General features: G+C 35.9%; 1 protein-coding gene across 1 annotated transcript in view; it reads left to right on the forward strand.

The window, feature by feature from the left end:
* Nucleotides 1-9,965: 9,965 nt before the first annotated feature.
* LOC134790992 (LIM domain transcription factor LMO4) overlaps nucleotides 9,966-14,488 on the forward strand; it is a 278,938-nt gene continuing 274,415 nt past the window's right edge. The window contains exon 1 of the mRNA XM_063762037.1: nucleotides 9,966-10,073. The gene's annotated coding sequence lies outside the window, so the exon portion shown is untranslated. The remainder of the gene's footprint in view (nucleotides 10,074-14,488) is intronic.

Below are 14,488 nucleotides of genomic sequence, written 5' to 3' on the forward strand. Positions count from 1 at the left end.
TAAGTATGTCGACGAAAAAAACGGAGGAGGTTCTCAAGTCGACGCGTATAAATTTTTTTTTTATGTATGACCACGCATAACTTTTTACAGAGTAGTTCGATTTTGATACTTATTTTTTTATTGGAAAGGGTATACCCCGAAGTTGGTCCCATATAAATTTGGAAAAAAAAATCCAACCTTAAGGGTAGGAAAATAGGGGATGATTGATTTTTTCACTCACCGATTGTAACGTATGACCACGCATAACTTTTTACAGAGTAGTCGTAATAATAATAAAAATTTGGAAAATATCCTACCCTAAGGGTGGGAAAATAGGGGTAATTTATTTATATTACAGAACAAAATAATAGTTAAAGTAGGATTATTAATATAACAGTTAATATCTAAAGCAAGGTAGGTAGCTATTTTAAAAATAATCAAAAATTAACCATTTAATAATTTGTATAAATTATAGCCACAGAAAATTATAAAATAAAAACTTTTTAACAAAAAAAATTAACCGCCGAAAAAAAATAAAAGGCAATAAAAAAACCGGCACTAACACGAAACGAATCGACCAACAAAGACAATAGCGCACTGAAAAGAAAAAAAAATTATTTTGTTTTCAATAACGCAAGTGAATACCTACCCTACAATTACAATTATAATCTAAAAAGTATGAACCTACCTACATACTTCTGAAATCAATCACACAAATCTGCGTATTTATACATTTACAATCTGTTATTTTTGGAGTCGGTGCCAGCCTCAAACAAACTTGAGCACCTAACAAAAAAAATAACCGCCGAAAAAAAACTAAAAGGAAATAAAAAAACCGGCACTAACACGAAACGAGTCGACCAACAAAAACAATAGCGCACTGAAAAGAAAAAAAAAATTATTTTGTCTTCAATAACGCAAGTGTATATCTATGAACTATGTATATACATACTTCTGAAATCAATCACACAAATCTGCTTATTTATATATTTACAATCTGTTATTTTTGGAGTCGGTGCCAGCCTCAAACAAACTGAGTTTATTGAAGACAAAATAATATTTTTTTTCTTTTCAGTGCGCTATTGTTTTTGTTGGTCGACTCGTTTCTTGTTAGTGCCGGTTTTTTTATTTCCTTTTAGTTTTTTTTCGTGGGTTATTTTTTTTGTTAAAAAGTTTTTATTTTATAATTTTCTGTGGTTATAATTTATACAAATTATTACATGCTTAATTTTTGATTACTTTTAAAATAGCTACCTACCTTGCTTTAGCTATTAACTGTTATATTAATAATCCTAGTTTAACTATTATTTTGTTCTGTAATATAAATATATTACCCCTATTTTCCCACCCTTAGGGTAGGATTTTTTTCCAAATTTTTATTATTATTACGACTACTCTGTAAAAAGTTATGCGTGGTCATACGTTACAATCGGTGAGTGAAAAAATCAATCATCCCCTATTTTCCTACCCCTAAGGTTGGATTTTTTTTTCCAAATTTATATGGGACCAACTTCAGGGTATACCCTTTCCAATAAAAAAATAATTATCAAAATCGAGCATCTCTGTAAAAAGTTATGCGTGGTCATACATAAAAAAAAATATGTATATATACGCGTCGACTTGAGAACCTCCTCCGTTTTTTTCGTCGGTTGAAAATAAGTTTTATGTGTTACCTATAAGTTAAATCTTATAGGCATACACTCGTATAGCGATTTTGAATTTTTACATCAACAAATCGAGCATTGTCGTCCAAAAAAATGCAATTTAGTGAAGTGGAACTGCTGATGAAGATCAGAATGGAACTCTCTAACGACGCGTATTTCACATTTAGACAATGTGTCTTCTTCGTTAAGTATGTTGAGCAAGTAAGGTTCTATAAAACATTATGGTCAAGATCCTGTCCTGATGATAGAACTCAATGAGGGATTGAGGGAACTCATCAAATCTTCATGGATACAGATCCGGACCTTGTCCTGATACTCAAATTTAGTTACATATTATTTTAAATCATATTATACTAAATAACCCGGTTTATTATGATTTTGATAGTGATTTCTTTTTATATAAAATTAACAATCCTATATATTCACCTTGAAGTATTTCACGTAGATACAAAGCTGATGTTCTTTCCTTCACCTGACTTCTGTTTCATAGCCACAATTTCCAAACGTAACACTGACAAGATTTTTTACCGCGGCAACAAAATGATTTCCCACATTTCCAAAACCCTTCAGTCAAACTTCCATAAATATCAGAGCAGGTGGAAACAATTTAGCGGCTAACACAATTTTATTCGGGCATAAAAAAGGGGCTCATCATGCAAACGCCAAGTCTGGAACGTGGCTCGCGGTAAAACAATTTATCTGCATTCGACGGCGTTTGGCGCGGGCACGTGAATAAAATATGTCGCCGGCTGTCACTCTTGTACGAGTACCTGGATGCTGGCAGGGATGCGTCTTGTACAACTTCTTGGTCTATTTACCGGTTAAATATTATCGAGTCGATGAGAACAGCATTAACTTGTGAATACCTATATTGCATTCTCTATGAGTCCTTCCCTATTGCACTCTCTAGATATTTGTCCAGGGTTAATAATTAATAAATATGGTTAAGTCAAACAACTTTCCTCTGATTAAAGACGGTAACTGTCTAAAGGTTAATAGGTACTAAGATTAACTAGTGAACTTAAAATAATATACAGTACTGTAGTTAGGTAGCTTCAAATTTATGATGCCATATCATACCATAAGTAACGTCAAAGCCGAGCTGGCGTGGCAGACACGTAAAAAAGAGATAAAAAATCCAAAGTATTTTCAAGGCACTAGCAACCCTGATCACTAAATTTGACGGACAGGGAGCGACGGGAGCCTCAGGAATTAAGTCCCGACGCCCGACAGATATATTCTAGTCGTATTTGCTCAAACTTATTCCCGACAATGATGGCGTCGGACGACGCGATGTGACGTGCGGGTAAACCGATAAGAAGCGCCCTCGGGAACTTGGCAACATGAAAATTAGGATATGCAATATTCAGGGGATTTTTGTGAATTGGTCCTAGTTTATTCAGTTAGAATTTGAATATACGCGACGTGTCAATTTCTTGGGTGCCGCGTTGGTGGCTGTCAGGCTGTCACTGTCAACCTGGAAGGTGGGATTAATGGAATTGGATTCAGGTAATTTTTTGGTTAAATGTGGCACACGCAAATAGACTATTTTGTGTTGGCTCTGTCGTATCTCGTCGTTTGAATTTGCTGCTAGCGTCTCATTGTCTGTTCTTTCTGATTTCAACTGCAGTAGCATTGCTGGTGATTGTGTTACTGTCATTGCCGTTGTAATTACGTGTTTGTATCAATGTGATTGACAGTGACATCACCTATCCCTCTGCTGCAACGCTACATCAGCAATGCCAAGCAACGCTGTTGCAGTCGCAAACAGAATGTAAACACACTCAAGGCACCAATTGAAAATCGACACGGGAAAAGTGGCAAAATATTTACACTCTATCTTAATCTATGGGGAATAAGGTGGTCTCTACATATTTTTAACTAGCGACCCGCCCCGGCTTAGCACGGGTTAGCAAATTTCACACATAAACCTTTCTCAAGGATCACTCTATCGAAAGGTGAAAACGGCAAGAAATTCCGTTCAGTAGTTTTTGAGTTAATCGCGAACATACAAACATACAAACGGACAGACGCGGCGGGGGACTTTGTTTTATAAGGTGTAGTGATATGTATGTGGTCTGTTTCGATGTTTAACACCTTGACTATACCTATTAGGGAAGTTTTATAATAATAAAATTTTGGATATCCCTGAGCTACAAAAAAAGAAAAGATCTGGGACTGATTTTACGGTCTTTCTTTGGATAGAATTGCATATAGTCCCCGTTTCTTTTTTGGCCAAAATAACTCAAAAACTATTTCTTAACCAAAACAGAAAATCAACATATGAGCATATTGCACATGGTTTTTCTATTGTACCTTGATTGCCACTTACACACTTCTTTAGCTTATTTGCCTACATACGTCCCACGCACTCAATCAACACCCCTCGAACGGCACTTTGCGTGCAGCAAGTGTATTGAAGTGTATCCCTAATCAATGGCACTTTTAACCTGCCAAGTGTATTTTCCGGGTGATCGGGCATTAGCATTCCGCGGCCGCGGAGCCAACTCGATTTGCAAGCGCCTTGTTAAGGCATTAGTGGGTACGCGGTACAGGGATGGAGGCCTTCTTAAGGTTTTTTTATACCTTATTGAAGATGAAAGGAGGGTAATGTTTTGTAACTGTAAGCCTACTTAAATGATCTGAGAAATTCAAGTATTTAGGGTTCCGTACCTCAAAAGGAAAAAACGGAACCCTTATAACGGACTTTGTTGTCCGTCCGTCTGTCCATCTATCCATCTGTCCGTCCGTCTGTCAAGACCCTTTAACTCGGGAACACGCGGAGTGGAAGCTGTGAAAAAATCAAACTTCTAAGTTAACATAAAAAAAGATACGCCGGTTATATCGCAAAAAACGTATATTTGGACCATCAAGGGAATCAAAATTGATAGGGTACTTCCCGTTGACCTAGAACTATGAAATTCGGAAAGTAATATCGTCTTATACTACAAATACAGGAAAAAATCTGAAAACCGTAAATTTGTAAAAAATAAATAAAATGAAAAAATTGTTAAACCTGTACGGAACCCTCGGTGAGCGAGTCCAACTCGCACCTGGCCGATTTTTGTATCTGTAATATCTCCATCAAAGACCAGTGCCACGCCACATCCACACCAATATTGCTATAAAACTCCACCAGATATTTTCACAGTTAACAATTGAAACCAAAATACAGCCCTGTTCGAAGACAAAGGGTGTCCCAACCCTGCTGGAACAGAGAAAATGTCACTCGCGCTAAAGCGGTTGAATATTGATAAAATAAATATTGGAATACGTGACCGTCGGCGCCTGGCTTTGTCTTCGGTGTTTGCCTTGCCGACTCATTGGAATTGCGCCTTCAATAGCGAGCTAATTTTATTGATAAAGTACCTGAGTTTAAATTGTGCTCATTCGTTTATGAAAATGAGGAGTTCTAGCGTTGAAAGGGGTTGGGAAATGGTATTAGTACCTAATTGTATTGTTAGCTTTGCATTTAAATCGTATTTTTCTGGTTTTTGCAGTTCGTATTTGAGTTGTGTAGGTACCAACTATTGTAATTGGTTTTTACGTACGTTCGAATTTTGTCTGTGATCCTAGTTTTTATTGTTGTTAATAAAAGGAACCTTACAAAGCAAATTGAAGTGATGAGAGAAGCTTAAATTGACCTATAAAAAATTATCAAGGGACAGGTTATAAACCATTTTCCTTCGTATCTAAAGCCTGACCGGAATATATGATCAATCGCCATGTAAAAAAAAAGCAAAAAAGCAATGAATAAATTATGAATTATGAATTATTTGTATGTCTTTCCCATCACGGAACAATGGTGTTCCGGACCTTTAGGAGGCGTGCGCGGAGCCGAAGCCAACACGTAGAGGCCCTTTTGACACTTTAATGAAATGTAAGGGGTACACCGAGCGGATGCTGCCCTTACCCGTGTCATGGGACGCACGCAGAGGCAGCACCCGCCAGGGTGTAAGGGCTATTGAGAGTTGATGGAATCTAAAATGAACTAGGTTATTGGGTGAAAGCGATGGACTAAGTACTGAGCTATGGGGTAAAAAACCGGAGGCCTGCCTAATAAAACGGTATGCAATTTTATTTCCGGCAGACGGTGACTCGCCCTCACAAGATGTGCCCCCACAAAAAGCGACATCTAGGATGGCTCAAGGGCAACACCGGTGTGAGCGGCTCAGGGGTGTCGAATTATGAATTATTATTATTATGTTGCGGAATTTCACTGGAACTAACTTTTTCATAGAGAGAATAACAGCGCCCTCTTGACAATGATCATAATATTACTGGTCAGGCTTTATAATGGCGGAATCTCGGTTTGTGTTTGTCATTAAGTTAAATTATGTAAGTAATACAATCATAACATTTTCCAGCAAAACCATAGCTCAAATGTTTTAAATTTTAATTATATTATCTAATAATCAATTTCGGTTATTGAAATAAAGAAGTTTACGTACAAATAACGCCAAAGATTTCAATATTCGTACATCCAAGTCCCCGCCGCGCCAAACTACCTTCAAATATGTTCAAGTATATTCATTCAAGTAAACAAAGGCGAATAATTAGATTATCCTTCAGCACACATCGAGTGCACAAATATACGGAACTAGCGGACATAATCCGATGTCCCGAACATCGCTGGAGCCGTCAATATCTACAACCATGCTCAAAAGTAGTTCATATGTTAAAAGATGAATACTGATTCCCAGTATTGAAATAAAAAAAAATGGCCAATAAAAGTTATATTAGATAAATATACCAGTGCTGGACACTATCCCCATAGTTGAATCTCAATTCCACGCAATACATTGAATGGAAGAGACAAACTGGCTGTTAATCATCGGAATTTGGCTGTCAAGCAATAGGTAATACGTATCTTATACATAAATAGAAAATTTCTGATGCGTACGCGCCAAACCATCAGTAGTTTTGTTCTCTGTACATGCCTACGCTACTTTTAAAACAAATATAAAGTATTATCTACCTCTGTGTTAGATTCATTTTATTCCATTTGATTACATGATTAATAACTAATATCTATAAGATAGGTATTAGATAAAAGTTAAAAACGATCAGTTTAATAAAAAAAATATTCCTGACTCATTAGTTAATAGCTTTATTTGATGTTCATTAGTGCATTGTAATATGCCTATTTGAAAAGTAAACTACTGATCTGATCTTTTGTTTTTAGGGTTCCGTACCCAAAGGGTAAAACGGGACCCTATTACTAAGACTTCGCTGTCCGTCCGTCCGTCCGTCCGTCCGTCTGTCACCAGGCTGTATCTCACGAACCGTGATAGCACCTAGACAGTTGAAATTTTCACAGATGATGTATTTCTGTTGCCGCTATAACAACAAATACTAAAAACAGAATAAAATAAAGATTTAAATGGGGCTCCCATACAACAAACGTGATTTATGACCAAAGTTAAGCAACGTCGGGAGTGGTCAGTACTTGGATGGGTGACCGTTTTTTTTTTTTTGCTTTTTTTTTTGTTTTTTTTTTATATGGTACGGAACCCTTCGTGCGCGAGTCCGACTCGCACTTGCCCGATTTTTTTTCTACGTTCCATCACTACAATATATTGCTTTTAAGTGCGGATCAGTCGTTATCGATCCAACGTTTTCAATTGCTGCTAATTTATAACTTTTTCGTGACTTTTGAACAGCCACCGCACCAGGAAAGTCACCAGTTTTTTTACGCAGTTAACTTGTTAATATTAAAATATGTTCAAGATAGGAGTACCTACCTAAATGCTCGATTTAAGTTTGGAGTCTTGTATGAAAAAGGCATGGCTGCTTAACACTTTTCGCTACGGTTGTACTGCTACAGTTTGCTTAGCTGGACACCTCTCACTTCAGTCAACACTCACTGGCTTACAAATTTAGGGATTTCTGAGCGATTTTCAAATAATCCGTCGCTGGAGAAAATCTACGTCCCAGTGTGGGTGTGGCTACCACCAGTTTGGCACTGACATAAACGATATCAAGAACGTAACTTACTTTCTACGCATCTCATTTGTACTCGCTTATTAGTGCGAGCGAGATGTATAGAAAGTAAATTACGTAGACGTTGGCGTACATGTCAGTTTTGACACTGTCAGTGACTCATGGTACCTACAGGTACAGGTGATAGGGATAGGAAATTGTTTGTTTGGATGGATTCTTTAAGTCGTGGCTGTTTGATTGTGAATGAAGATATTTTGTGAATGAAGGCTGGTTGCATTAGATTTAATCATAAATACATTAGTACGTTCATAAATTAAGAAAGCCGGGATTACAGTTCGAAGTCAGCTATCTCGTTAGATTTAGTCGTGATAATTAAGTAGGTATCACCTACCTTGGAACAGTCCTACTTTTCCCTAAAGATTATATTTCACAACCCACCTAATAATATAATCATATATTCCATAATAGGTTTTGTGGCATTCTTTGGGGGAGGCCTATGCCCAGCAGTTGGACGTCCTCTGGCTGATATCTATCTGGCTATACATCTATTTATCAAGAGCAAAATTGAAACGTGTAAACCGTTAGTACATTAAAGTCACTAAAGTACAATTTAATTTGATAGAACTGTCGGTTTTATACGTTACCTATCTGTCCATGGTTTGTCCATTTCTTAAAGGTCAAATTTACCCTCCAGGGAAAACGGGCGGTTGCATGGTATTTTACTTTTATTTTTCATAATTATTATGCTTAGTTTCATCAATTATTTATAATATAGGTACAATGGGTAATGATTAAGTAGCTTTTTTAACAAGGTTTGTTGCGGATGCCTATTATGGATTTCGAAAGAATGTTGCGGATTTAGTGCATAGATTAATTTGATCTCGATAAATATTGTTTGCTTGAGAAAAAGATACCTACCTAATTAGACATTTCAGAGATATTATGACCAAGAGTTGTCGTTTTGGCTTGTATGTAGGGTTTAAAGAGCATGAAATTAACCGGGTCTGGCTTCGGATCCGACGGATCTTTCCTCAATTCGGATTCAAATTGAAAACCCTACGGAAAAGACCGCACCGTCTTGTTTTGGAAAATTTTAATGCTAAATCTCATCTGATGATCACACTCGTAGATGGCTAAGATACAGGCTCAGCCTAGTTTGGTCTCTGACGGATATTATATATATTTCTATTTTTGTATATTACCTGTATTTGTAAATATGTAACAACTTTATTGTATTTATTTTGTATGATATTTAGCAAAAATTGTCCATAATAAAAAGTAGACGACTTGTTTATTACTGAGATTGATTAGATTAACTTGTTAGTTCAGGAAGAAAATGAGTAATCATTTCTCTTATATCTAGAGATATTTGCAAAGAATGGTTAATATTTTAAATTACTACTTCTTCGGGATGTCTTTATTTTTACCTAATACTTATATCTTTACTAATAACTTTTAATATTCTGGTAAAAAATCTACATGCGTTGAATGTCATTTATGAAGTATGTATGTACTTATAAGTAGGTACCTATATGTATACCTATTCTGTAACACTAAGAAATAATGAAAACATATATTGTATTGTACTCCTCAAACGATAAAACTTTTCTTTAACAAATTTTGAAAATTGTGTTGTGGCATGTTTTTTATTTTATTTTAAACATAATACAATTCGCAATAATTGGGAATTTAATTTTCGGCCCGATTCGAACTTTAAGATACGTCAATTAATAGATTTAGAAACGATATGGATTAGATGTGTCAGTGTCAAAAGTGAAGTTTTTGTTTGCAGAAACGTCACATTTGACACTGACATGTCTAATCCATATCGGGCAGTTTGATTGTTTAAGGTACCTAGTTACCAACAGCAGTAGCGACTGGCGCCAACCAACTAGCTGCTGATTGTGCCCCACTAACAGGTTGTTCCCAACTCCGTAATGCCGCAGTTTTGTCGCGGCCAAATTCGCTAATCGCCGATGCATCGGCCAATTTGGCCGTGAATGATCCGCCGGCGACGCTTTTGTGCCTTGTCCTCGATTCTAATTGAAATTTGAAACTATTTCGGGCATAGGACAATGCGGCATTGTCCGCGTGTCCGGCGGTGTTTGCCAGCTTTATTAATTCAAGTGGGCGTGGCCGCGTGTGGGCGGGGTTGTGGGCGTGGTTGGCGACGCGCGGCCCGCCCACCGGCGCGGCGCAGACGGCTAAGTTCGGCGGCCGCATCGCTCAGTCGCTCTGACGACGCGACGCGATTTGCAACGCTCACCCGCGATCGAACTCGCTACCAACTTTATTACGTCGACTGCACTCCCACATACTCTCACTAACTGTAATCACCTTAAGATCTGTAACTTGATTGCAATCTAAGACTAGAATTTTAGTAGGAACTCTGTATTGTGTTCAACTAGTGTCGGTGGCCGTCCGTGGAGGGCGCCACGTGTTTCTGACAGTTGGTGTTGTCACACTACCCAACACACGCAACTTAAGGTGAGTGTATGATTTCAGGAAATGAATGCTGACATAATTGCTGGATATATTTCAGTATCACGAAGACCTCAATTGCCTATTTATTTACCGACATATTATGAAAAGTTGAATGAGGACAAAAATAGGTACTAGGTTCAAAATTTGTAGTCGGTAAATATTGTGTTTCATTGAAACTGTAAACTTTTTTAGGCTGGTAAATGATACTTGGTAGTTGTAACTTAAAAATATATGAATAAAATTATTATAGGACATTATTAGACAAATCAAAGATCTGTAGTTATTTCCATGAATTGATCAACTTGCCAAAAAAAACTAAATAATGTGAGTCATGTTAACATGCGAGTTCGCAAAAAAATCTTTACTTTAAAATCACCTTGATTACAAAAAAATGATTACCTATACTATATTCTGATTATGCAATTAAATTGTGTCACACCTAAGTTCAATGAAATTGATATAAATAAAAAATTTAAATACATATAAACTGTTTATTAATGATCTTAACCATGATGGTGTCCTTAAAAAGTAGGAGTAGGAAATCGAATTTAATCGAATTTAAACTGTTGTGAGACATACCTACTAACATAGGAAAGGAGTAGGAAAAGTACGAGATTTACCTACGACTAATGAACATAAATTGATTTGTTTACACTTTTCGCAATTTCTAATTGAACTCCATTATAAGTACTAATATCTACCTTTACAAACTATTAATTTACCTATACAAACTCATCAGCGTCAAATTATATAAAAAAAGGTTTTAAGTTTGTTTTTTAATTGAATTTCCGTCATTAGTGTGGGCATAAATATCAAGCTTGCAATTAAATTAAATACTTATATAATAACCCTCACTATTCCACAATCATTAATCTTCGGAAAGAGTACATGTTTTAATTAGTCTACGTGTACGCGTCTGGCACATATGCACATTGGACAAAGCTATACTATGGCGATCTGAAAACGACTTTAAGTATTTCAATATTAAGGTCGATTTTAGTTTTCCACGCATTTTGTCTTAAAGTACATACTCGTATTGTGTAAGTTGGCATATCTGAAGTTGACTGCACAAACACATTTAATTGGACAATAAAAATATAAATCAAGTGCTATTAATTTAGTTGTTTCATTCTTAATTTAACGAGAGCGGTATAGTTGATGTCTGGGGTTTAATCACAGGTTATTTAATTGCATTTGTAATTAAAATAAATGATAGTAGGTAATTAACTTAGTTAAATTAAACTAACGTAAGATGGTAACGATTCTTGTGAGGGATGTCCAATTAATGGTTATATGTGGAATTGTAGGGTGTGTCGCTCTATTTATCCAAGTAATGTTATGTTATGATATAAATAATTGCAATGTTGCAGTAAACTTTTATTTATTTACTGACCAGGATACTATATTATTATTAACTTTTATTGTGGTCGTTACACAAACAAGACCATGCAAATGCCTATACGTCCAACCACAGCAATAACTTTAAATACATATATTATAGGTAATAATATTTTTTATTTGATATGCTACGGGTGACCACTTGACCAGGGGGCTGGTTACTTCCTTGCCCACCGAATTGGCATCGCCATTCAGCGCGGCAACGCCACCAGCCTACCATCCGGCGCCGAGCTAGCTCCCATTTTTTACTTGTAAATATGTGTATGTATATATGTAGTTGTTAGAGTTTAGTTTTAATTTTAATGTCTAGTTTATTTATTTTGTTAATACTGTTTTGCTTTCAATAAACATACTTTAAAAGTCCTCTTTTGATTTGATGTATTTATATATAAAAATGAATAACCTAGGACCTCAAAGAAATATAAAATAGAATAATATTGTCAGGCTGACAATATTTTTCGATAGTTACGTACATCCCACAACCGGATACAGGACTTTCATGCATGAGAGGGATTGAGGTAAGTAGGTATATAGTAAATTAAAACTGGTTGGTCTTTCACATAGGTACAATTAGGCATCATTACTAAAGTTTTGTGTAACTTCTAGACTATGTTTAAAAAAATAATTGATTTGCTAAAATAAATGTATCTGTGTATGTCACTTTATTGCACATAAACAAGTTTACACAAATAACTTATGCCTAAATGGGATCTCTTTCAGTACCTAACATTTGAGAAGTTAAAATATAACTACCTACATTATGCAAACATACTTTATTTTAAATCACAGATTTCCCGCAATTCACTGAATTCAATCCAATAGTGAGCCGATTTGTCGAGGCAATTTAGACGAACAAATCAGTCGTCATGAGGTTTGCTGGCTTGCGGCGCGGAAAAATGCCGCCCAAACCGTGTCGCGGGCGGAGGGCCGTCCCGCGCCCTTTTCATACAGGGTTGCCAGGGCGGGAAATACAATTTTCACAAAAAAATACTAACAATCTGAACCATATTGTGTCACACAACACGGGCTAAACTCGTCAGGAGGTGATAAAAGGATAAGTTTAATCATTCCTAATAAAAGATTGTATTAAATTTTAGTAATTAAATATTTACTTACTACAACTTTATCCAAAATTTTAACACATAAACTGAATAAGTTGGATATTTTTTTCTGAATCGGATTATTGTTCAGAAAAACTTGCCAACTTCTACCTCACAGCCTTTTTGAAGATAGAGAATTTCAACTGCCATTTCTATATCTAAAAACTAGTCAAACCATTTCTGCCATTAATAACAACTGAAATTTGAAACCTACTTACAGACTACGTAAAAAAAAAAAAACAAAATGAAGTGCTCTTCCCAACTCTAGCAACCCTGATCAAATCATTGCTGACAGTGTCGCCACGTTTTATTGGCCGCGATCTTTTTATGGCAATCGGAGGATCGTTTCGCCATTCCTGTTGAGAGGGTGCTTTGTCCCGCGGTTTTTGTCCTACTCGACTTTTTATCCACTGAATTTTTATACTGAGGAAAACTGAGGTGGATAATGAACTTCAATTGTTTTTGGGGAAAATCCAATGGGAAAAGGGTATCCGTTTAGCAATTGTGAAATGTTTTTTTCTGCTTTTAGGTAAAAATAACGTATTTCAGATCAAAATACCATTCGTTTGGTACCATGCATAACATTCGTTTGTTTTATTATTTCCCCTACAGCTTAAAATTAAAATAATCAAATATTTGTGTTTTTTTTTAGTTTTAAGTGCTAATTTATGGTAGGTATATTATGTAGTATTATGGGCCACTAGTTGCCTGATAAAAATATTAGCATTACCAAATATAATTCGAATATGATTTTCCGCTAATACGTACCTACGTATATACAGTCTTCAACAATGTCATCTTTAGTAGGTATACTTAACATGTTTTAAATGACTAGTCTTTATCAAGATATTATATGTGTAGATGAAGCTATAGACACGGTAGCAGCTGACTGTACCTGTTTGTGTCGCTCTAATGATCGCGCGACATATCGCATCGCACCACGTCGCGTTCAAAGCGTAATGAGCGGTGGCACGATAAACTATGCCTGGTATAAAATGACGAAATTACCAAATACTTGCTGCCGAGTTAAGACCTTTTATAGTAAACGGACTAAAACCGCCTGTGCGATACGGTTCAACACAAAAGCTGCATAGCACTTTTAATATTAAACTGTATTATGTCGATACGGCGAATATTCAAATTTATATTTTATCAATACTTACCTATTAGTGTCTGTCTAATAACGCTTTAAAGTTTCATGTGGCTTTGTGGAAGGCAGTTTCAGGCCGATGTAAATGAAGTATCCGCCCTTTAAAATTAAACGTATTTGAGCCCTTTTAGATTTAAATAGTAAAAAGAAAGCATGCATCCAATCAGAACCTTCTACGTTGAAATTGGTCATATACGGGCATATAATAAAATCAGTAATTTAGCAACTTGTACTAAAATTATAAAAAAGAAATAATTAATTATGCATATATAGTCTGTCAAGCCATTTCCGTCAGTAGGAAAAAGCGGCAAATTGAAAAAATGTTGGCGCTAAGGGTTGTCATCCCATAGGAAATTTGCATTTTGCGACTTTTTCTACTGACAAACTTATTTGATCGGCTATTCCTAATACCCACTATTAGGTAGGAGGAATTTCAATCAGGCTGAAAAAAATAAAAAGATTTTTCTTGTCCCGGAAATTATTCCCTAAGATGTGAAAAAAGCAGACTAAGTCGCGGGCAAAAGCTAGTTTGAAGTAAATATAATCACGAATTACGAAGGCGTAATGTAACGAGCTAGTTAGTACCACGGCTCTCAGAAGGATTTGGACTAAGTATGTGGGAATTAGATATTAATACCTAGGACATTATTCTAGTGTAGTCTAATTGACAGTCAACTAATTGTATAAGTACAACTAAAATAACTAACAATTAACTAAGCTCAGTTTACTTATAAGAGTTATAAAATATAGATAAATCTTGCTATGCTTAG

The sequence above is a fragment of the Cydia splendana genome, chromosome 5 (genome assembly GCF_910591565.1).
Source record: "Cydia splendana chromosome 5, ilCydSple1.2, whole genome shotgun sequence".
Classification (NCBI taxonomy): Eukaryota; Metazoa; Arthropoda; class Insecta; order Lepidoptera; family Tortricidae; genus Cydia; species Cydia splendana.